The sequence below is a fragment of the Urocitellus parryii genome, chromosome 5 (genome assembly GCF_045843805.1).
Source record: "Urocitellus parryii isolate mUroPar1 chromosome 5, mUroPar1.hap1, whole genome shotgun sequence".
Lineage (NCBI taxonomy): Eukaryota > Metazoa > Chordata > Mammalia > Rodentia > Sciuridae > Urocitellus > Urocitellus parryii.
Window position 1 is genome coordinate 117269986 of NC_135535.1, and position 24072 is coordinate 117294057.

Here is a 24072-nt window from a genome sequence, read left to right on the forward strand (position 1 = left end):
TATCCTCTAACCCTCCCCCATTCTTCCCTTTAAAAGTCACCATAAACATTGTGAAAAGAAAAATTAAAAGAGTTCAAAAAATATTTGTAACATACACAGGAAGTAAAGATTATTTTCCTAACATAAAGATGTCTTAAAATAGATTTTTTAAAAAATGGCCCAGTAATAAAATGGGGAAGGATAAGAACAGCTGAGTCACAAAAGGGAATACATAGTGCTAGTAGATATGTAAATAGATACAATAAAATAAATGTAAAAAAATAAAAGAAAAAAGAAATTAAAATAACCAGCCAAAAGTATGGGGAAATGAGACTGAGTGCTGTGGTACAGGCCTGTAATCCCAGCTGCTCAGAAGGCTGAGGTGAGAGGATGGCAAGTTCAAAGCCAGCCTCAACAACTTAGTGAGACCCTGTCTCAAAATAAAAAATAAACAGGGCTGAGGTTAAGTGGCTCAGTACTTAAGTGCCCTTGGGTTCAGTCCCCAGCAATCACCCCCATGCACCCCGCTCCAAAAAAAAGAATGGGGAAATGAAATGGTTATTTCTAGACATTGCATGGTGGAAGTTTAAATCTGTACAGGTACTTTGAGAAATAATTTGTATGTCCAAATTGAAATTGTGCATACTTTTAATCCATCATTTACATCTTTGCCAATTTATCCTCAGGAAGAGTTTGGATATGTGTACAAAGATAGGTGTACAAAAGTACCATTCACAATAGTGAAGAATATTTATTAGTAGTTATAAATAAATAATTTAATATCCGTAAGTAGAATTTTATGCAAATATCTTCCCAATTTTTTATTGAGGTAAAATACATATAGCATAATATTTATCATCTTAACTATATTCAAGTATGCAGTTTAGTGGCATTAAGTACATTTATATTGCTATAAAATCATCACTACCATCCAACTTGCAAAATTGAGATTCTATACCAATTACACTAGAACTACTCATTCCCTTCTCCTCTTAGCCTTCTAGCAGCACTATTCTACTTTCTATTTTCATAAATTTGACTATTCTAGACAATCATGGAAGTGGAATCTATAGTTTGTGTCTATGATTGTATCTCATTTCACTTAGCCTAATGTCCTCAAGGTTCATCTGTGTTGTGGCATATATCATAATTTTTTCCTTTTTAAGGCTGAAAAACATGTAGGCATTTTTAAAAAATATTTTTGAATGAGTAAAATACATTCATATGACTCAAAAATTGAAGAGTTGAGAGGAGAAGGAGATGGGGTGTGACAGCTAATGGTCAAGGATTATTGGTGACAAAATGTTCTAGAAGTAGGTAGGGTGATTGGTGTAAAACATTTAATACGCCGAAAGCCACTGAATTGTATACTTTGAACCGGTGAACTTTATGGTATGGGAATTCATATCTTAAAAAGCTGTTTTTAAAAAAAAAGCTCAAGAGGAATAAAATAAGTATATTAAAATGTTTTTAGAAATTTCCCCTCAATTATTCTAGTTTTTTAAAAAATGAAAATTACTTGGGGGGGGCTGGGTCTGTGGCTCAGTGGTATAGAGTACTTGCCTAGCACAAGTTAGGCACTAGATTCGATCCTCAGCATCACATGAAAATAAATAAACAAAATAAAAATATTGTGTCTATCTATAACTAAATAAAATAAAAATATTTTTTTAGTTGTAGATGAACATAGTACCTTTATTTTATTTATTTATTTTTATGTGGTGCTAAGAATCAAACCCAGGGTCTTGCATGTGCTAGGTGAGTGCTCTACCACTGAGCCACAACCCTAGCCCTGTATACTCATTTTAAAATCAAAATTTGGATCATCCTATACTTGTAAGGCATGTGCTCTACCACTGAGCTACAGCCTTAGCCCCTATAATCTGCGTTTTTATACTTAAAGATTATATATTGTGACCAGAGACTTTGTTAATAAATATAAACCTAAATTGTTCTTAATTTATGCAAAGTATTAAATTCTGTAGACTAGTTTCTTTCAGTGGACTGTGAGGACTATTTTGGTTTGAGTGCCAGTTCTGTCACCATGTAATTCTCTGAAGCCTAGTTTCTTTCTTTACCCTCCAAAGTTACTTTTCTTAGTGAATTTATGCAAAAAAAAAAAATGAGAAGTTCAATGAGAAAACTGATTTCTAGGTATAACCATTCCTCCTTTTTTGAATATTTATCATTAATTCACAGAAGCCAGGAGAAGTATATGTTGGCTAAGGCTAATAGTGTCACACATTGACACATGATTAAATCTAGCGTGGCAATTTTTTGATGAAGAAAATACAAACTACTGATGTGTCTATGAAGCTCTGCTCCCACCCAGTTCACTATAAATTTAAAACAATGCTCTGATGGGTGGCCTAGTAGGCAATTTTCTCCACTGAATACAAATCAGCATTCTCTCTTTAGGCTACAATCACGCTAGATTTATAAAAATTCCTGCCAACTGCTTTGGAAGATAAAAAAAGAAGTAGGCTAAAAGCCAGGCTACTCCTTCTCCAGCATATTCACAAGAAGATAAAATGAGCATACTCACAAACTTCATATACATTTAAACAGATTCACTGATTTTAGTGGAAAGATCTCGTAGGAGAATTTCTACTCCAGAATTCTGCTCCTGACATTGCAAAATTATCTTATACTCCAAATTTTATAACACCCTACTTGTCTACTTTTCATTCTAAACTTAGCTTGATAAAACACTTAAATGTAAAACACTAAAATGTACTCTAAGGATTATGCTACTATTACACCAAGCTGGGCCTCAATGAAATGGGAGGATTCTGAGAATAACAACAGTGAAAATTCTTCAATACCTGACGGGGACCTATGACTTTTATTAGAAAAATTATCATGATTTTCTCTTTCACATTATAATTTTTATCTATTTAACTTCCCAATCAAACTACATGCCTTTTGAGGGTATTAACTCCTACTTGCATTTGTGTCCTCACCATATGGCACCATGCCTGGTACACAGATGGTCCTCAAAAAAAATTTTTTTTTTTTTTAGTATTTGCTGAATCAATGAACTAATGGGATTGTTTTAATTTAGTTGTTTTTTTTGCCTATTTAACCTTTCTACCTTCCTAACTATACTGATAAGTATTGTGAGACTTAGGATGTTTTAGGAATAACATTCTGTTCACATCTCCTATACATCTACTTATACTCTTTAATATGTTGCCTGTTCTTTACTCTCCATCATTAGGTTATAAATTGGTTTGAATTGGTTTCCAGGAATTTTATTACACTGAGATCATTCATCCATAGTTCTCCTGCTTCAAAAGACAAGAGACGTACCAATGATGTCTCCTTTCCTACTCTTTAACTACAGAGAAGAAACAGAATGGAGCTGCAACAAATCACAGAAGGCATCATACAACTATGATGACTATATAGACACTGCTTAGCCACAAAAGATATGAGATTCAATTCTGTAGCTTTCTTAGAAGTTGGTTCAATTTAACCAGCATACTACTGTGGGGATAAATGAAAAAGAAAGAACAGGAAAAAGGAAGGAAGGATTTTGTGAAGAGAAGCACTGAAACAAAGTAGTATTCCAAACCATACATCACAATAGTAAAAATATCATATTAAGCAATGCCAAGATTAAAGAGACTCATTCATTAAAAATAACATCAATTATTACTTTCTAAAAATGTTAAAACTAAAATTAATCACCAATCCGATTCCATAACAACCATGTCCTTAGTAATTAGTTTGAAAATGCTGTTGGTAATAAGCAATGGGAGGAATTAGAAGGGTCTATAAAGTTACTGTTCATTCTAGCACCGTTTTCTTTTCTTTGTTGGTGCTGAGAATCAAACTTAATAGAACATATTAAGTACATGTTCTACCACTGTGCTACACCCACCATCCCCCCAAAAAACATTTTCTTGCTTCACACTCTAACCCCAAAATTTCAAGCATCTGTAACAGAGGTAAATGAGGAATACAAAATTTCCAAATTTGGTCACTGAAATAATAGTATATAAATCAACAACGAGAAAGAAAGGCAGAGAAAAGGAAGGTTAGGTGGTAAGAATGAGCTATGAAAGCATTAACAGCTCATCTTGGCAATACTGTTACTGCGAATGGATTTTGCTGAATGAACACAGATTGGAGGGAAGAGGCTTGGCTATCTGAGGGGAGTCCCTGCTGACACTCAGCTGTATTGTAGCATATATTGTACAGCCTACAAGGGCCAATTTAGTGTCAAGCAGAGCTGTATCACCACTGAAGTTACTGTGTGCTCAAAGCTCATCACCAAGTTATGGAATTTTTCCGCCAAATCCCATCCCCACTACCACCTTTCCTTCAGAGTAAAGGAAGAAGCAAGGACCAGTACAGAGTTCATAACCTTACAGTCTCAAAAAAGCACTAATGCACAGTACTATTGTTTTAGGTGCATTCACATAAATTATCACTAAAATCAGCAGCAGCAGCAGCATTTAAATTAAGATGAAACTAAATTATTTATATCAATAATTATCTCTGGGGAAGAAATTACAAAAAGTATACATAAAGAGTATCTGTAAATCAAAATTATTCAAAATTATTCACATTTTTAAGACTTAGCACTTTTAGTAACATGCTTTCTTATAAAACTCAAATCCAGCTATTAGACTAATCCAAATGAAAGTCACTACACAAAGTAGCTGACAGACTTTAACAAGTAATCCACTTAAGAAGATTAACTGATTCCAGATCAGCAACATCGTAATTTACAAGTGTGTTTTTCAATATACTGTACTGTATATATCCCTGCGACATAAGTAAAATATAGGTAGCCTGATTAGTACACAAAAGAAAATGTCAGCTAGTGCTTCTAATGTTGAAATTCTAGTGTAGAGCAACTAGAGGCTAAAAGGTATATATGAACAGGTTTACAAATTTTGTCCAAAATCTATTTCATTAAAAGTATTGGGACTCAGGGTGTAGCTCAGGATTGAAGTGCTTGCCTAACATGCAGGAGGCTCCTGGGTTTAATCCCCAGCACCACAAAAGGAAAAACAAAAAAAGTATTATTTATAAATATAAATCAATCAACCTACCTCATTCCACAGCCACAGAGATATTCCCCTTCTTAAGAAATTATCCTACTCCAACCAAAGAACTTCAGTTTTCAACTTCCAATTTTTCATGTTTTTTTCATATTATAAACCATTGCTTTCAAGTTCAAGGCTAGGCTAGAAAACTTCGCAAGAGCCTGTCTCAAAATTTTAAAAAGGGCCAGGCGCATGTCTATAATCCCAGCCTCTCCGGAGGCTGAGACAGGAGGATAGTGAGTTCAAAGCCAGCCTGAGCAAAGCGTGAGGCACTAAGCAACTCAGTGAGAACATGTCTCTAAATTAAAAAATACAAAACAATAGGGCTGGGATGTGGCTCAGTGGTTGAATGCCCCTGAGCTCAATCCCTAGTATCCAACCAAAAAAAAAAAAAAATTAAAAAAGGTAAAGCATCACTGGTTCAAGCCTCAATACCTTTAAAAAAAAAAAAAAGTGCCACAGATCCATTACCACTCACTGCTGATCCCACAGCATTCCTTTTTTACGCTATTCTAACACCAATCTTCCAGCCACTAACCATCAATCTCATCTTTTTCAAGTGCTTTTTTTAATCTTATTTTACCTTATTATCTCCCCCTTATTATCTATTACCTTATTATCTCCCTATATGTTCTCTACTGATAAAACACATTTTCAGATGCAGATATCACAGAAGTCTCTTCACATCTTCATTGCTTCTACCTACATCTTCTAATATGTTGCCAATTCTTTGGCCTCAAAACAATAGTTTTGAATTACTTAAGCAAATCATTTGCTTCCAAAGACCTGTTTCTTCACCTATAAAAAGGGGCTGAATTCAGTATCTGTCAAACTTGCTCAGAGAGATATACATCAGTAGATATACATCAACTTCCACTCTTTGTTCCAAGCAAATTTGTGTTCCTTTTCTTTGTTTTACAGATTTAATTTAGACTAGTAATTGTCAGTCCTATCACATATTTGAATAACCTGGAAGGTTTGAGGACATTCCAGAGCCCAGGCATCAGTTCCTCAGAGATTCTGATTTGACTGGTCTGGGGCCGACTTAAGAGTTTACTTTTCTTTTTCTTTTTTTTTTTTACTATATAAGACATAGTTGGACTGGGATTGTGGCTCAGAGGTAGAACACTTGCCTAGCACATGGGAGGCCCTGAGTTCCATCCTCAGCACCATGTAACAAAAAATTAAAAAAAATAAAGGTATTGTGTCCAACTAAAAAAATAAATATTAAAGAAAAAGCACATAATTGATAATTCCAAATTCTGAAAAACACTGGCTACAATTCTTGGTGCTGCATTCATGTCCTACAAATCTGTGTGACATCTGAACCTAGATTCCTTACAGAGGTCCAAATTCTGAAATCCAAAAATATCTGAAATCTAAGACATTTTTTGCAAACCACTAGAAATCTCACCAGCAAACTTAGAATGCACAAGACTGTTTTTAGTTTTTATTTATCCTACTATAAATATTTATACCTATCACAGAACAAATACACAAGAAAAAAAACCATAGGATTACATTTATGTACAAACTTTATAGTGTTAGGAATCAGGATGGTGCTAAGGGAAATAACCAGAAGAGGTCACAAAGGGGTAATTCTGATTGTTGATAATAAGATATTTTTCATCTGGGTGTTACATCTAAGTGTATATTCACATTGTAAAAATTCAAAGTATATGCACTTAGGATTTGTGTGTTCGCTATTTATGCTATATTTCAATGTGAATTTTACTTTAAAAATTGTATGATACCATATTTGCAAGAATAAATCAACATGTTCTGTTTTTCTCTGTAAGCTCTATTAAATTTTATTTCTCTGCAAGCTCTATTAAATTTATTTCACAGAAGTGGGCCCAACAGACCAAATGCATTTGGAGTTTAATTGAGATAACTGAGCTTTGGATGGTTGCAGGAGGCCCTGTTAACCAATTGATTAAGCTATAAACAATTAACTAGATTAAGGTGTAAACAGCTGACTGGTTGACAAACTAAGCTGCAGCCAACTTTTCTATGCATCTTCCATTTTCTATAAATACTGACAGATCAAGTTGTTGGCTGGAGTTCTCAGGACCTGCTCTGGTCTGTGAGCTGCTCAATCCATGAACTGTTCTTGTTTTGGTTTTGTTTTGTTTTGTACAAGTAAACTCTACTAAATTTAATTAATTTAATTCTAAGAAAATCTCCTTTTAAAATCTCTTTCACATATCTCTACCTCCGGCTTACTATCTCCATCTTCATCTTTCTTTCTCCACCATCTCTTTCTAATACCTTTCTAATACCTCAGACAACAATTTCAAAAAAGAAATGCCAGGCTGGAGTTGTGGCTCAATAGTAGAGCACTTGCCTAGCACAAGGTTAAGGCACTGGGTTCGATCCTCAGCACCACATAAAACTAAATAAATAAAAATAAGGCATTGTGTCCACCTACAATTAAAAAGATACTTTTAAAAAAAAAGAAAGAAATGCTATCATTGGGGCTGGGGTTGTGGCTCAGGGTAGAGTGCTTGCCTCATATTGGGAAGCACTAGGTTCAATTCTCAGTACCGCATATAAATAAATGAATAAAATAAAGGTCCGCCAACACTAAAAAATATTTAAAAAAAAAAAAAGAAATGCTGTCATTGACCTTTTTTAAATATTTTTGTTGTTGTTGATAGACCTTTATTTTATTTATTTATTCATATGTGGTGCTGAGAATTGAATCCAGTGCCTCACACATTCCAGGGAAGCACTCTACCACTGAGCCACAACCTCAGCTCTATCATTGACTTTTTGCTAATAATTTGAAGGCTTAAATAAAACAGAAAAATTGCTAGAAAAATAAAATTTACCCAAAATCACTAAAGGAAAAACAGTAAGTAAATATACACCTAGAGACTGAATTAGAAGTTTAAGTCTTCCCCAAAAAAGAAAACACCAGGAACAGGCAATTTTCCTAGCAAATTTCTAGCAAGAAACATGTAATTCCAAGTTAATACAAACTTTTCAAGAAAATAGGAGTAAACATCCCCACCGGATTTTAAGACTGGGATATCTGATACCAAAACAGAAAAGTGGCAGGAGAAAGCCAGGTACTACCAATGTTGCTGAGGAAAACATGCAAATGAAGAACAAAAACTCTAACAAAATTCAGCAGTAGTTTTAAAAAAAAGCATTGCATCTACATTAGAGAAATGTCTTTCTAGAATACAAGGTTTAACTTCATCGTGTTAACAAATTAGAACAGGAAACCATATGGTTATCTCAACGGACACAGAAAAACACACACAAAAAAAATCAATATCCATTTATGATTTAACAAAGAAAACCCTATCCAAACATTATTATAAGGGATGTTCACTAACCCAATGAAGAGTATCTCCCAAAAACCTACAATATGAGAAAAATATCAGAAGAATCCATTTTAAAATCTGGAATGAGAGAAGGGTATCTGCTATCAGCATTAACATGAACATTCTTCTAGAGTTGCTAACCAACAAAATAATATAAGGAAGCAGAGGCACAGAGACCTAGGAGGCTGAGGCAGGAGGATTACAAGTTAAAGGCCAGCCTGGGCAACATAGCAAGACACTATATCAAATATGAGAATTTCTTTAAAGGGCTGGGAGTGTAGCTCAGTGCTTGCCTGGCATACATAAGGCTCTGAGTTTAATCTGTAGTACAACAAAAATAAAAAGAGAAAAGGGAAAACAAAGTATCCAAAATTAAAAGAAGGAAACAATCATTCTACAGAGATTGCATGATGAACATACAGGAGAAATTACTAACAATATACCTGTAACTTTAAGCATTCAGCAAGACTGGTAAATATATGACCAAAATATAAACATAATTAAATTTTTCCAATAGGAACTAATACTTTAAAAGTATAATTAATAGAGAAAGAGAGAAAAACTTGGTAAGAATGAAAAGGTACCTAGGATTTAAAACAAGAACAAAAAAGGTACTGTTTTGGGCCAGGAGTGTGGCTCAGTGGTAGAACACTTACCTTGCATGTATCAGACCCTGGATTCCATTCCCAATACCACAACACAAATAGCCAATGCTTTTATACAAAAAATTATAAAATGTTCTTGAAAGTAAAGCAGAATATAAATATTTGTACACAATTTTAATATTTTCCATGGCAACCATCAAATAAGATATGTCTACCATTCTTTTTTTTTTTTTTAGAGAGAGAAAGAATTTTTTAATATTTATTTTTTAGTTTTCAGTGGACACAACATCTTTATTTTATTTTTATGTGGTGCTGAGAATTGAACCCAGCGCCCCGCACATGCCACGCGAGCGCACTACTGCCTGAGCCACATCCCCAGGCCCCTAACATTCTTTTGCGTGTGATTTTGTAAAGCTCTACATTCTCTTGTAAATAGATAAAAGAACATCACAAAAATTACTGAAGAAAATTTTTGAAAATGAACAACAGAAACTGTACATAAGTTTACTTAATGTTGTAGCAGCATTATTGTAATAGGAATACCACATGTAAAGGAAAAAAAATTTACTTTTCAGACCCTACCAAAACTATCATATAAACTACAATATCTGTATTTGCTACCATTACTTCAAAATAAAAAATAAATATTTGTCTCCTGCTGTTTCTTTTTCTTTCTTTCTTTTTCTTTTTTTTTTTTTTTTTTTTTTTTTTGTTGTTGTTGTTGGCTTCAATCTCCATCCTAGACTCAAAGGATCCTCCGGATTCAGCTTCCCAAACTGCTGGGACAACAAATGTGCACCATTGTATCTGGCTCTTACAGAGTTTTACTTGCCAATTCACATATGCAATTTGAATCAGGTCTCTGATCACAGTACCTTTCATAATCATTTCAGCTGTCTATGCAAGTTTAAGGGAAAGACATTTGGGTATCTGTTAGAAAGCACTATTGGTAAAAATTCAAGATATATAAATTGGACTTCATTAAAATTTAAAACTTCTTACCAAAAGAGACCATTACAAAAACAAACTGACAAGCTACATGCAGGGAAAGATATGTGGAAGGACTTGTACACAGAACATATAAACAATTCAGTAGTACACAAACAACCCTGTTTGTTGGTGGTGGTGTTTTTAATAAGCAAAACAGAATATTCAAATAGGAACGTATAGACTAGGGTGTATGAAGCTAGATGGTAGAGCACACACTTAGCATATGCAAGACCCTGGGTTCAATCCCCAGCCCCAAAAGAGAAAAGGAGACAGCATATAATTAGCTTATAAACAAATGAAAAGTGGCTAAGGAAATACATATTAAAATCACAATAAGATACTACCACTACACACCTACTAGATGGGCTAAAATTTGAACAATAAGAAATGTTGGTGAAGAAACAACCAACACTTTGGAATAATGCTCACTAGTCTAATAAAATTAAACTAGCACCTACTCTATAACCAAGCAATCCAACTCTTATATTTCCCTAAGAAAAATGAAGGTATACTACAAAAAGTGCTATAAAGATTTAATGCAATTCCTATTAAGGTTCTGATGATGTTCTTCACAGAAATAGAAAAAGCATCCATGAAATTAATTTGAACATAAAAGGCCCAGAATAGCCAAAGCAATCCTCACCAAGAAAAGTGAAGCACAAGGCATGTAAATATCAGATCTTTAATTATACTAGAGCTGTAGAAACAAAATATATTTTTTTGTTCTTTTTAGTTACACAGACAGTAGAATGTATTTTGACATAACATACATACAAAGAGTATAATTTCCCATTCTTAATGTTGTACATGATATAGAGTTACACTGGTTCTGTATCATATATGAACATAGGAAAGTCGTATCCACTTAATTCCACAGTCTTTCCAATTCCCACCCTTCCCCCCATACCCCCAAGTCCCAATCCAGTGAACTTCTACTCCTCCCTCCTCCCCACCAGCACCTATTATGAGTCACCATTCATATATGAAAGAGAAAATTCAGCCTTTGGTTTTGGGGGATTGGCTTATTTCACTTAGCATGATAGCCTCCAGTTCCATCCATTTACCAGCAAATGCTAAAATTACATTCTTTATGGATGAGTAATATTCCATTGTGTATATATATCACATTTTCTTTATCCCATTCATCTACTGAAGGGCATCTAGGTTGGTTCCACAATTTAGCTACTGTGGTGAACTGCTATGAACACTGATGTGGCCGTTTCACTATTGCATGCTGATTTTTAAATCCTTTGTGTATGTCAAGGAGTTGGATAACTGGGTCAAATGGTGGTTCCATTCAAGTTTTCTTAGGAATCTATATACTGCTTTCCAGAGTGGTTGCACCAATTTGCAGTCCTGCTGTGATAGTAGGAGCAAATATGACTCCATTTTGTTTTATGACTTCATCCTGTAAAACAACCATGCCAAGTAGAAGAGTCATGACTGGGGCAAGATGTTCTTTTTCTTTTGTTATAGAAACCTTTAAGAACACAAAACTACCTAATGGGGTATTGTTTCTGTACCTAGGGTAACGGGGCTCTGTTTCTCTAACAGGCGTGACTGGGCTAACTGTGATTGGTTAGGCTTCCCTCCGCTTCTCTGCACTGTCCTGCTTCTGTAACCTGGCTTGCTTGCATTGGTTAGTCCCCCCAAACATCCCTTTTGTGGTTTTTAGGCTTATAAGGAGTGCCCTTGCAATTGTTCAGGGCTGATCAGGGGAACAGCTTTATGTTCTGGTCAGCCACCACCGGTGTGCTTCAATAAAGGCTTGATTCAATTATATGTGAGTGGTCTGGAAGTCAGTTTATGAAACCCTGGGATGAAGCATTAACTATAACATCTGGGGGCTCGTCCAGGATCCATTTCTTCCCTACCCTCATGCCAAATTTGCCTCCAATGACAGGCCTTTGGACCTCGGTCCGGGAGTAGAGGGGATCTCCTGAGAGATGTTCCTCAGCCTCACTCCGAGGACGACTCCAATCCGACGCTCTGAAAAGCCTACCGCTGGCCTGTCAGTTCTGGTGAGTCAACTCTTCTGGGGCAAAAGGTCAGACTGGACACAGTTGCTTACACCTTCCCTGGAACAGGACGAGACGCTGTCACTGTCTCCCTGAAGGTCTCCCTGTGTGACCTCATCTGTCTGTATCTGGGGCCCACTGGAGGCCTCCCTGGGAGGCCTCATCTGTCTGGGAGCAGGACGAGATGTCGTCTCTGTCCCACTGGAGACCTCCCTGCGGGACCTCATCTGTCTGGGGACAGGATGAGACGTGGTCTCTGCCCCATTAGAGGTCTCCCTGTGTGACCTCAGCAATTGTTGCTTGTCCTGTGTCTATTCTGCTGTTTGTCATTTCTCCAGCATCTTCTGCTGTTTGTCATTTGTCTAGTGTCAGTTCGCAGGCCGTTTGATCGTTTGCGTGGTCTCTGCCCCATTAGAAGTCTCTCTGGGTGACCTCAACAATTGTTGCTTGTTCTGTGTCTGTTCTGCTGTTTGCCGTTTATCCAGCATCTTCTGCTGTTTGTCATTTGTCCAGTGTCTATCTGTTGTGTGTTGGCCCTTTTCTTGTTCTCCAACCGCTCTTCTTTAATTAGGACTCCTTCCCTCCACCGACATCATGAGACAAGGAAGCACTACAGAGATCTCCACCTGTACCCCTTTAACTTACTTTCTTAACAATTTCCAAGACTTTGTCTATTGGTTTGTTTTTGTTTGTTCCCTTTGTGTTCTGCGTTAATTTCTACCTCAGTTTGTTTCTAATGAAAAAAAAAATGGTTAAAACGGTTTTAACTGTGCTCACTACAGCTTGCATTAAAATGTAAAGTGCTGCCAACAGGACTAAAAGATTGTCAAAAGTAAAAAAAAAAAAAAAAAAAAAAGGTATTCTACAGATTGCCTTCATTTAGGAACTGGGCCAGGTAGCCAACTGGATAAATCATGTCAGTTCCTATAGAGGACAGATTAAAACTAAAGTGTTTTATAAAATTATTATTCCTAAATTTTATAACAAAAAGCATAATTTTGTCTAGAAAATATGGCTTTGTCTCTCAGTATTTGCAAGCATGAATAACTTTCAACTATTAAAAAAAATGGTCTAAAGATTTTTCAATGTCAGGCTAAAAGTTGGTGGCTGCTATCCAAGAAACCAGAAAAACCAGTTTAAAATGGGACCCCAACCTGGGGGACTCTCCCAAGGAGACCAATGAAGCTGCGTCTTTGGGAAGTTCCTCCAGGGAAAATAAGCCCCCTTCGTTTGTCTATGTTCCCTCAACTCTTTTTAGCTTTCATGAACAGGACCACCTCAGGAAAAAGGTCAGAAAACTTTTAAAACTCTATATTTATTAAACTCATAATTTTGATCCAATATGCCTAAATTAATATGTTTTTCTGATTACACTCTGCTTTATTCTAAGGCCAATTTACAAGGGTTAATTCTCAATCTAATAGGTTTTAAAAAATAAGCTACAAGGCTTTTGTTTGTCTGTTTGCTTTGTGTGGGTGCACCGGTACAGTCTGTCTACATGTATTGCCATGTCTACATATATTTGGTACAAAAAATTAACATATGAGCTCATAAATTAAAATTTTAAAAAATGGATCCAAATACTTTTGGTTAATATGATTTAAAAGGTTCAATTCAAATTGGGAAAATAGATAAAAGTACAAATGTCTTTAAAGTTACTAATACACAGTTTGTTTCTAGATGGTTAAACAGCTGCTAAAATGTTAATGTCTATAAAGTGTCTGATATTCACTGTCTCTGGGATTTTTATTCAACAACAACAAAAAAAATTACTAATACTATTCAATGCACTAGTACCTTGTTTTTTAAAAAAGATATGTAAATTTCATCTAAAAGTATATAAAATTAATCATGGATGTGTTTGTTAGAGACATCTAATTGGTACAAAGTTAAAATGCTAACTGTTAGAATAGACATTATGATTGATGTATGTATATAGGTGACTCTATGACCAGTGTGATTCTGCAATCTGTACAATTAGAAAAATGAGAAATTATACCCCAATGATACAAATGTATGAATTGCCAAGATCATTGTAATGTCATGTGTACATAATAAAAAAAAAAGATGATTCAAAAAAAAATGCTAACTGTTAAATATAACATCAAGTACTCTTAACTCCTTAAATTCCATAAGGTAAAATATTTAAACAATGTTGGTGTTTTCATAAATTGGTAAACTAAAAAGGAAGTTTGAAATTATTTTGTGTTATTATAAAAACAAGGTTACTATAAATCACAAAGTCCCAACAGGCATAATTCTACAAATAAAGTCAAGAGGTTTCAACTGTATTTCAATTAAAGTAACTGTAAGTAACAAATATTTTATCTTATTAAAAGGAATTAATTTATCTAAATTCAAAAACTTATAAGGGTTATTTCAAGGTAAAAACAAAAAAAGGGGGATCAATGGGTTAAAAAAATTATTAAAAAGTTCTAAATATAAAAATATATTTAATGAAAAACATTTCCAGGTAAAAAGTCTTTATGTGATAAAGTATAATTATAATACATTTAAGTAAACAACAAAAGGTCTAATTAAGTAATATAAAGGTCTATAAATAAAAGAAATATTAAAAGGTTTATATGTAACTAGGTTGGTTATATATGCAACAAAAATAGTTAAAACTATTCAAGGCTATTTTCTAAGGACAAATAAAAATGTACTGATATATTTATATGTTAAAATGACAAAAACTTCTAAAAACATTAATTACATTATGTCTGTTAAGTTTTATCCCCTAGAACAAGTAATCTTGGAGAAATAAAGGTTTGTACATCTGTGGCTAAACAGCAACTGTTATTTTAAAGTATTGTCCTACATTACAAAGTCTAGATTTTCCTTTAAAAGCTAACCTTGGTTAATATAAAAACATTAATAAAAGTGTGGTATATTACTCTTCTTTACAGATTAAATGTGTTCATGTCTTTCAGGTATACAAGTCTTTAAGGTAAAAGGTTTAAAGGAACATTTTATCAAGCTGGTATTCTCCAAACTAAAGTTGTCTGTAATGGTAATTTAAACTTATAAAGATAATAGATTTTATTGGAAATTTATTTATATTATTTGATGTTTTGTAACCAAACCTTATGTTATCTTTTACTTTGGGATATAAAAATTTAAAGATATTTTAAAAAGTAATGAGAGACTAATCAATTTAAAGATTAATATTATAAAACATTTTGTCACTTTTCCACATGGAAAAAAAATGTTAAGGGCTCTCAGCCTTTCCTTAATTAATGTTTCAGATATATATCATACTGTGCCAGCTAACATTCATACAGAGTCAGGAAACAATATATGTAAACTTTATAAAATGATATCTAAAAAGAGAGACAAAGATCAGCTTTAGAACTAAAACACTTTACCTAAGATTTGTTTTTTAAATTTTTTTTAATGTTTATTTTTTAGTATTTGGCAGACACAACATCTTTGTCTGTATGTGGTGCTGAGGATCGAACCCAGGCTGCACGCATGCCAGCCGAGTGGGCTACCGCTTGAGCCACGTCCCCAGCCCCTTTACCTAAGATTTGTAAAGAACCCTGCCTTACCTGAGATAAGGTTCTGCCTCCCACCTTACAGCATGTCAAAATAACTTCAAAGTAGGCCAGATTTCAGCTAATTTAAAGTTATATTCAAAGATTAATTTTATTAAAAAGATTACTGTGATCTCAAATAGAAAATATAATGTATACCTCAGCCAAAGTTCAAAATTATATACAAGCTAAATATGTTTTTACTCTTGCTAATTTTACTTTGTATTTCATTATAACTAAAAAAAGTGACCACCACACTCAGAGCAACCAAGAGAACTTTACTGTGACAGTGTTTGATTAACAAAAGAGAGAAGGGGGGGAGTGCAAAAGGGAGAGAGAGAGAGGAGAGAGAGAGAGAGAGAGAGAGAGAGAGAGAGAAGAAAAAAGAGAAAAAAAAGTGAGAGGGAGAATGAGAGACAGGGAAATGAGAGGAGGACCTGGCAAGAGAGTGTTTTTATAGCCAAAATTTAATGGGGTCTCTGGGTCTGCAAGCTGCCTTGTTGGCGTACAGTGATTGGATCATAGAGTAGATGCTAAGGTGTCATCTTCTGCCTTTAGGCAATCTTCAGCATTACATAAATTAATAAAATAAGGATATTGTGTTATGTAAAAATTAACTGTAAAGTTATAAACATTAAAGTTAAAACCCAGCATTCTTACTTTAAAACTGGTAAAACTGACTTGCTGGATGTTTAAGGCCAAACTTAAATATTAAGGTTAAAATAAAGGGGCCAAAAAAAAACCCAAAAACCCAATATTTGGCTCTTGCCCTCTGAGTCAGCCTGAACCCAGGAAGGGGAATAGCTTTGCAACTCCGGGCCACATAACCTCCTGATAAGGAAGATTAATGAGACCTCTGGAGAACAGAAAGCCAATGAGTGTACATGCTGCAAAAGAGGAGGGTAATTGAAAAAGGGAGACATGCCTGATGATTCCAAGGGAAGCCATATGGTCAGCAAGACCTTGACCCATCCTAATGCAGATGATATTAACAGAGCTAAAATGCTGCTCACAAGTTCCCCAAGAATGTCCTCCTTGGAAACTCAGCTGACTCTTACCAATAGTTAGGAACAAGGTCAGTTTGACCAGCTTGGTTTTGAACATGTAGCAAAAACAGTTAAAACCAAAGCACAGCCATTCCTGGGCATTTAAAAAGAAACAACAGTTATTTTAATGTAACTTAAAATGTACACTAGTGTTAGCACTCCCCTAAAAAAGTAAGACTGGAGGCAACAAAAGAAAAAATCTTTGGCAAAAATGCCTAATAACTATCAATAAAAAAAAAGGCCAAAAATTTTTAGTCAGTTTAAGGCCTACAGATCTTCCTAACTTCATACACAGGTAGACTTAATCAATGTTTATTAATATAATTATCTAGCCCTAAGTAACAAAGGGATCTTTAATGAACACAGAGGTCATGCCAAAAAGGTATTTTTACAAAAATCAAATGACACTAACTAATTTAACTAAATGTTGTGTCTACATTCCTGATAATTCTGACAATGTTAAAGATTTATGTTCCCTAAAAAAAAAAGGTGCCTTATTAGGCTTTGTTAGGCCTTGTTATGGGGACAATTTCTCAGGTCTTCTGTCTCCTGGTAAACAATTATTAATTTCTCTCATTTTAATGATATTCATGGACAGGTTCCAGATGCTACAACTGCTATTTTGTATTAATCTTACTTCAGCACTCATGTTTTTTTGTTTCTCTCATAGAAGTGCCCACCCCAGGTGAATTTACATCCTGTTCTTCCTGAACCAGATTTTTACCATGGACTCCTTGACCCACTCAGTTTCTAAAAAGGGACTCCAAACTGCTTGCCCACTGAACACCGCCCCCTTTCAGCTGGAAGTAGCAAGAATGGTCATCGCCCTTTTCCCTTACAGCAGTAGTGTCCCTGAAGATTTCCATTACCTCATTGTTTAGAAAAAGACAAATAACAACCACAACCACCACCAATGCAAACAATATACAGCATTAAACCAAACAGTTTCTACTCTGATATATAGAAAGTTAATTATCACAATAAACAGAAATCATATGATGATTTACTGCCTACAATAAAAACAGCAAGTTTGCAAAAGGGTTTATAATTTCAAATGGTGGACAGGGAGAACAGAAGTGATTTAGGATGTGAGGATAATAAGAGAGGAGGAGAGAACATAGGAGTAAATTTTAAAGGAAGAATAAATGAGATTGGCTGTTAGTGGAAGAAAAGAGAAAGAATCAAGGGGAACAAGTAAGAGGGAAAATATATATATATAAAATAAAACTTTTAAAAAATTAAAAATAAAAATAAAAGAATACAAAACTAAAATATATTAATCAGGGCTGGGAATGTGGCTCAGGCAGTAGCGCGCTCGCCTGACATGCGTGCGGCCCGAGTTCGATCCTCAGCACCACATACCAACAAAGATGTTGTGTCCTCCGAGAACTAAAAAATAAATATTAAAAATTCATTCTCTCTCTCTCTCTCTCTCTCTCTCTCCTCTCTCACCTCACCTCTCACTCTCTCTTAAAAAAAATAAAATAAAATAAAATAAAATATATTAATCAAACATCCTAGACTTCAAAAAAACTGATCCAAGAAAAATAACTGGCTTCAAAAATGCTAGAAATGGGCTGGGGGGAAGCGAATATGAATATGTATAAATGTCCACATACCATTTAGGTCACAATTAAACAGAGAAAAGGAGAGAAAGAAAAAGAAAAGGGAAGGCTGGGATTGTGGCTCAGTGGTAGAATCCTTGCCTAGCATGTGTGGAGCCCTGGGCATGCCCTTCAGTAAAAGAGAGCTTGCTAGCAAGTGACAGGTCCCAGGTTCAATCCCCAGAATTGTAAAACAATAATCATAAATGCAGTAATTTGTGTCTGCTGCAACAGATGCTTATGTGATATTTTTTTTTCTGGGAGTTTTAACAAATTCTTTGGTCCCCACATTAAAGGCAAAATTAACATTTCAGATAAAGTTTCTTATTTAACATTAAACTGTCTAAACAAGAATAAGAAAATGGGCTGGAGGTATATAGCTCAGTAGTAGAGTGCTTATCTCGCATGTGTGAGGCTCTGCATTTGATTCCCAGAACTGCAAAATAAATAAGAAAACTCAAAAGAGATGTTCATGCAGGAATAATTTATTAACATTAATGAACCTAAAATTTTTGTGTTTATTTTTAATACAGAAAAAAGTAAAAAAAACAAAAGAAAACTTGAATTCTAAGCTATAGATTGAGTACACCAAAACATGATAGCAACCCCAAAACACCATTTTATCCTAGAAAGATAAAACCTAATCCGGGAGGCTATTTTAATACCATAGAATGTCTGAGAGGACTTTGGCCACCCTGGGAGTTCTCCCATCAACAAGGGCTAGTAATTAATATGAAAAAGCTTATTGCAGATAGTTCTGCTTGTAAAGAAAAGGAGCCATTGCTGCTAAAAAATAACCTTAACCAAACAGTAGAGAATGAAAGAAAAATTATCTTTCATTAACTGAGGAAATACTTTTATTACCTACCATATGCTAGGCTTTATGCTTCTCACTAGAGATACAGCTATGTAAACATGATGTCTACCCACATAAAGGTTAACATACAGCTAAGAAGATAGTCATTAATCAAATAATTATAAAACTTATATGCAATTATAACTGTAAACAGTGATAAAAGCTACAAATTCAAGGTCCACCAAGAGGATATGATCTACTTTGGGAAATTCAGGGACAGTTTATCTGAGAAAGTATTTTGACAGCTGAGTGAGATTTGAAGAATGAGTTAACTTCTGTATTCCTACCTTTATCTGCAGGGAATATTTCCAAAACATTACCAAATCCTACATATATCATAAAGTTGAATTCATAACTAAGGCATTACAGACATGACATTCATTCTAGGAAGAAAGACAGATCATGTGAAAACACTGAAGAAAGGGATGAAGGGGTAATGACACATTTGAAGAACTGAGGAGGCTGAAGCACGGAAGAATTTAAGGAGGGTATAGCAGGAGTTTTAACAGACTTTAAGGACAGTGAGAAGACACTAAGAAGTTTTGAGCAGGGTATCATCACCATCATCAACACTAGTATGTATCCAGTGCTTACCACATGCCATACATATTTACCTCATTTAATTCTTAGAACAATCATATAAGTAAAAATTATGACAGCCATTTTACAGATAAGAAACTAAGGTTTGCACAGACTTAGCAACTTACCTAAAGTCACACAACTAGGAATAGTAGAACCAAGATTCAAAACATCACATGTACATTTTTCAAAGCTGAAACTGGCTATAATGTGGCTACACATTAGGGAACGAGTAAGTCTGTAGAAAAATGGGAGACTATGCAGTGATCTGAGCTACAGGGATGATGATCAAACTGGTAACAGTTGCAACAGGTACAGAAAAATGAATGGCTTAAAGAAATATCTGAGAAAAAAATAACTACCAGGATTGGTTGGCAGGGTAAGAACTACAGGAATGTGAGGGTTAAGGAAGATTCTGAGATTTCTGATTTTAACAGCCTATATAGTTGGTAGAATATCATAAACAAAAAATGAGAAAAAAGAAAGGAACAATTTGAGATTTTAAGGTACCTCTGAAATGTTAAGGTACCTTAAAAGTTTCAAGTGAGAAGTCAGATATGTGTTTCTAGAGCTTGGAGAAATGACAGGAGGTAAAAGGATAAACATGTAGGCTTTGATACACAAATGTTAATTGAAAACACAATAAAGACAATGACTACCTAGGAAAAGAAAACAGAGTAAAAGAAGATAGTCATAAGACTGATACTACATTAACTGGCAGGGAGATTATAAGAGACTAGCACAGGAGATAGAGGTATAATTGGGGAAGTGGGTGGAAATCAGGAAACACAACATCACAGAACCTAAGGACTCTTTCTTTAGATAAAAGAGAAAAGAGCATAGACCAAAAAAGATATGGCTCCACGTTCAATTTCTGGTTCTATCCAGATGACTTTAGTGAAGTTACTGAAATACTGAGCCTTAATTTATTAACCTATGGGCATTATAAAACTTAACCTACAGGTTATTACAATAATTAGCAATAATATAAAGATAGCACCTATCACATTGTAAATAGCAAAAAGTGGTAGTTACTGTGATTGTGTGTTGTTAGTTATAAAGTCAAAGAGTTTGTTCACAGGGTTTTTGAACAAGGCTCTATGAGGCCCTACAGATTCTGCAAAACATCTTAAAGGAATGCCTGGCAAAGGCAATATTACGGCTTCTGGCTGCCACTCCTGTCTTAATCAGAACAGCTCTCTGTTCTCTTTTTTAACTTTCATTGTTTTAATATTTTGAGTTGTAGATAGACACAATCCTTTATTTATTTTAATGTGGTGCTGGGAATCGAACCCAGTGCCTCACATGTGCTACCACTCTATAACTATGCTATAACTCCAGCCCTCTTTTTTTTCACTTTTTAAAATAAGTTTGTTTATATATCTGGGTAATATTTGCTTGAAAAAAGGGATCTAAATCTTTAAAATAAATATCAGAAACAGGGCTGGGGTTATAGCTCCATGGTAGAGTGCTTGCCTAGCATGTGTGAGGTACTGGGTTTGATCCGCTGCACCCCATAAAAATAAATCAATAAAATAAAATAAAGGTATTATATCCACCTACAATTAAAAACATTTTAAAAAAATTAGAAACAAATGCCTGCGGGTGGGAATGTAGCCAATTGGCAGAGCTCTTGCCTGGCATGTAAAAAGGCCTGGTTTGGTCCCCAGAACTGTCCAAAACAAAAAAAACAAAAGGATCATCTCAACAGATCTCTCAGTTCAAGTTCATCTGAATGAGTTTATAATTCTTCACCAAAGTAAAATACATCAGACTAGGACCAAAACAACCCATGTGACAACATGATCTTCAACATAAACCTTATAATTTATTAAAATAATTTTTGGCTGTTTTTATCTAATGAAAACTGTAACTATTCATCAAAAACCAGAAGAGAAAATTAGAAGCCTCTAAATGTTGTAGACATAAGAAAATTTCTGTGTGATATGTCACAGCAAGGAAAACTGGAGTAGCCCTTTATTACCATAACTTTGTTGAATAAATAAATGTCTTTATTAATATTTTAGTTACTTATTTTCCAGTATAACACAAAGAACCAATCACCCTTTCAGAACTCATTTTGCTTTTCATGGCATATCTTCCAAATTGAGCCCTCAGGTTCCTCATTGAGTTATTAAAGTTAAACAGTTCTTGATCCATCATTAGCACCTTTTTAACTGCTCACAATTTCTTTCATACAACTGTTGGGATACGTAACACACAACTCAAAAGGAATATGATTTTTTAAATATTTTTTTTAGTTGTAGATGGACATGATATCTTTACTTTTATTTGTTTATTTATGTGGTGCTGAGGATCAATCCTAAGGCCTCGCGTGTGCGAGGCAAGCACTCTACAACTGAGCTACAACCCCAGCCCTAAAAAGAATATGATTTTTTTAATATATATCTTCTTAATCATTGATGGACCTTTATTTTATTTATTTATATGCGGTGCTAAGAATTGAACCCAGTACCTCAAGCAGGCTAGGCAAGTGTTCTACCACTGAGCCACAACCCAACCCCCAAATGCAATATGATTTTAAAACATATTAAAAAGATAGAATAAAAGTCTTTTAGAAATACAACCCTGGGGGCTGGGGATGTGGCTCAAGCGGTAGCGCGCTCGCCTGGCATGCGTGCGGCCCGGGTTCGATCCTCAGCACCACATACCAACAAAGATGTTGTGTCCGCTGAGAACTAAAGAATAAATATTAAAAAAAAAAATTCTCTAGAAATACAACCCTGTCTTAATATTTGCTGACTAAACTACTAAGGTAACTTTTTTCTTTTTTTTTTTTTTCCTTTTGGTACTAGGTCATTGATGAATCCAGCAGTGCTCTATCACTGAGCTACATCTCAACCCTTTTTAATTTCTAGACAGTTTCTCATTAAGTTACCCAGCCTGGCCTTGAACTTGTGATACTCCTGCCTCAGCTTCCCATGTCACTGGAGTTACAGGTATGTACCACTATGCCCAGTTAACAAATGGTAACTTTTGAGACAAATGCCTTATAATACTAAGGAGTGTAAATTTCAAAATTGTTTAAAAGATTACTACATCTCAATTACACAAAAATAATTTTAATTCTACTGCATAGTATGATGAATATTATTAATAATACTGTACATCTAAAAATTGCTAAAGTAATTTTTAAATGTTATAACCACAAAAATAATAAGTGAGATGAGTAATATATTAGCTTCATTTAATTATTCTATATTAAATTCACAAATCATATCACTTTGCATCCCATAAATTTATATAATTATAAACTGTTAATACAATTTTTTAAATGATATTATAAGCAAGGTGTGGTGGGCAATACCTATAATCTCAGCTATTTGGGAGACTGAGCTGGGAAGACTGCAGTGTGAAGTCAGCTTGGGCAACTTTGCAAAACTCTGTCTCAAAGTATAGTTTAAAACACTTGTCTCGTACATGTGAGGCACTGGGTTCAATACTCAGCACCACATAAAAAATAAAAAATAAAAAAAAATAAAGATATATAAAAAAAATCTTAACACCAAAAAAAACAAATAACCCAATCAATAAATGGGCCAAGGAACTGAACAGACACTTCTCAGAAGATGATATACAATCAATCAACAAACATATGAAAACCTGTTCAACATCTCTAGCAATTAGAGAAATGAAAATCAAAACTACTCTAAGATTTCATCTCACTCCAGTCAAAATGGCAGCTATCAAGAATACAAACAACAATAAGTGTTGGCGAGGATGTGGGGGGAAAGGCACGATACATTGTTGGTGGGACTACAAATTGATGCAACCAATCTGGAAAGCAGTATGAAGATTCCTTGGAAAACTTGGAATGGAACAATTTTTATATTGTTTTATCTCAGTTTATATTCAAAGGACTTAAAAACAGCATACTACAATGATTCAGCCATATCAATGTTTATAGCAGCACAATTCACAATAACTAAATTGTGGAACCAACCTAGGTGTCCTTCAGTAGATGAATGGATAGGGAAACTTTGGTATATATACACAATGGAACATTACTCAGCATTAAAAGAGAATAAAATCATGGCATTTGCAGGTAAATGGATAGAGTTGGAGAATATTATGCTAAGTGAAGTAAGCCAATCCCAAAACACCAAATGCTGAATGTTTTCTCTGATATGTGGTTGCTGATCCATAATGGGGATGGGGATGGGGATGAAGGTGCATGCGAGGAATGGAGGAACTTTACATAGGGCAAAGGGGAGGGAGGGGAAGTGAGGGGGTATAGGGTAGGAAAGATTGTGGAATGAGATCCATGGAGATCATTACTCTAAGTATATGTATGAAGACACAAGTGGTGTGACTCCACCTTATATACAACCAGAGACATGAAAAATTATGCTCTATATGTGTACTGTGAGTTGAAATGCATTCTACTGTCATGTATAACAAATTAGAATAAATTTAAAAAGAAAAAAACACCAGGAATGTAGG

At 34.7% G+C, this 24072-nt stretch overlaps 1 protein-coding gene across 5 annotated transcripts in view; it reads right to left on the reverse strand.

Annotated features, from left to right (window-relative positions):
* Window positions 1-24072, reverse strand: part of Erc1 (ELKS/RAB6-interacting/CAST family member 1) — a 522872-nt gene that overhangs the window by 429673 nt on the left and 69127 nt on the right. The gene's annotated exons all lie outside the window — the stretch shown is intronic.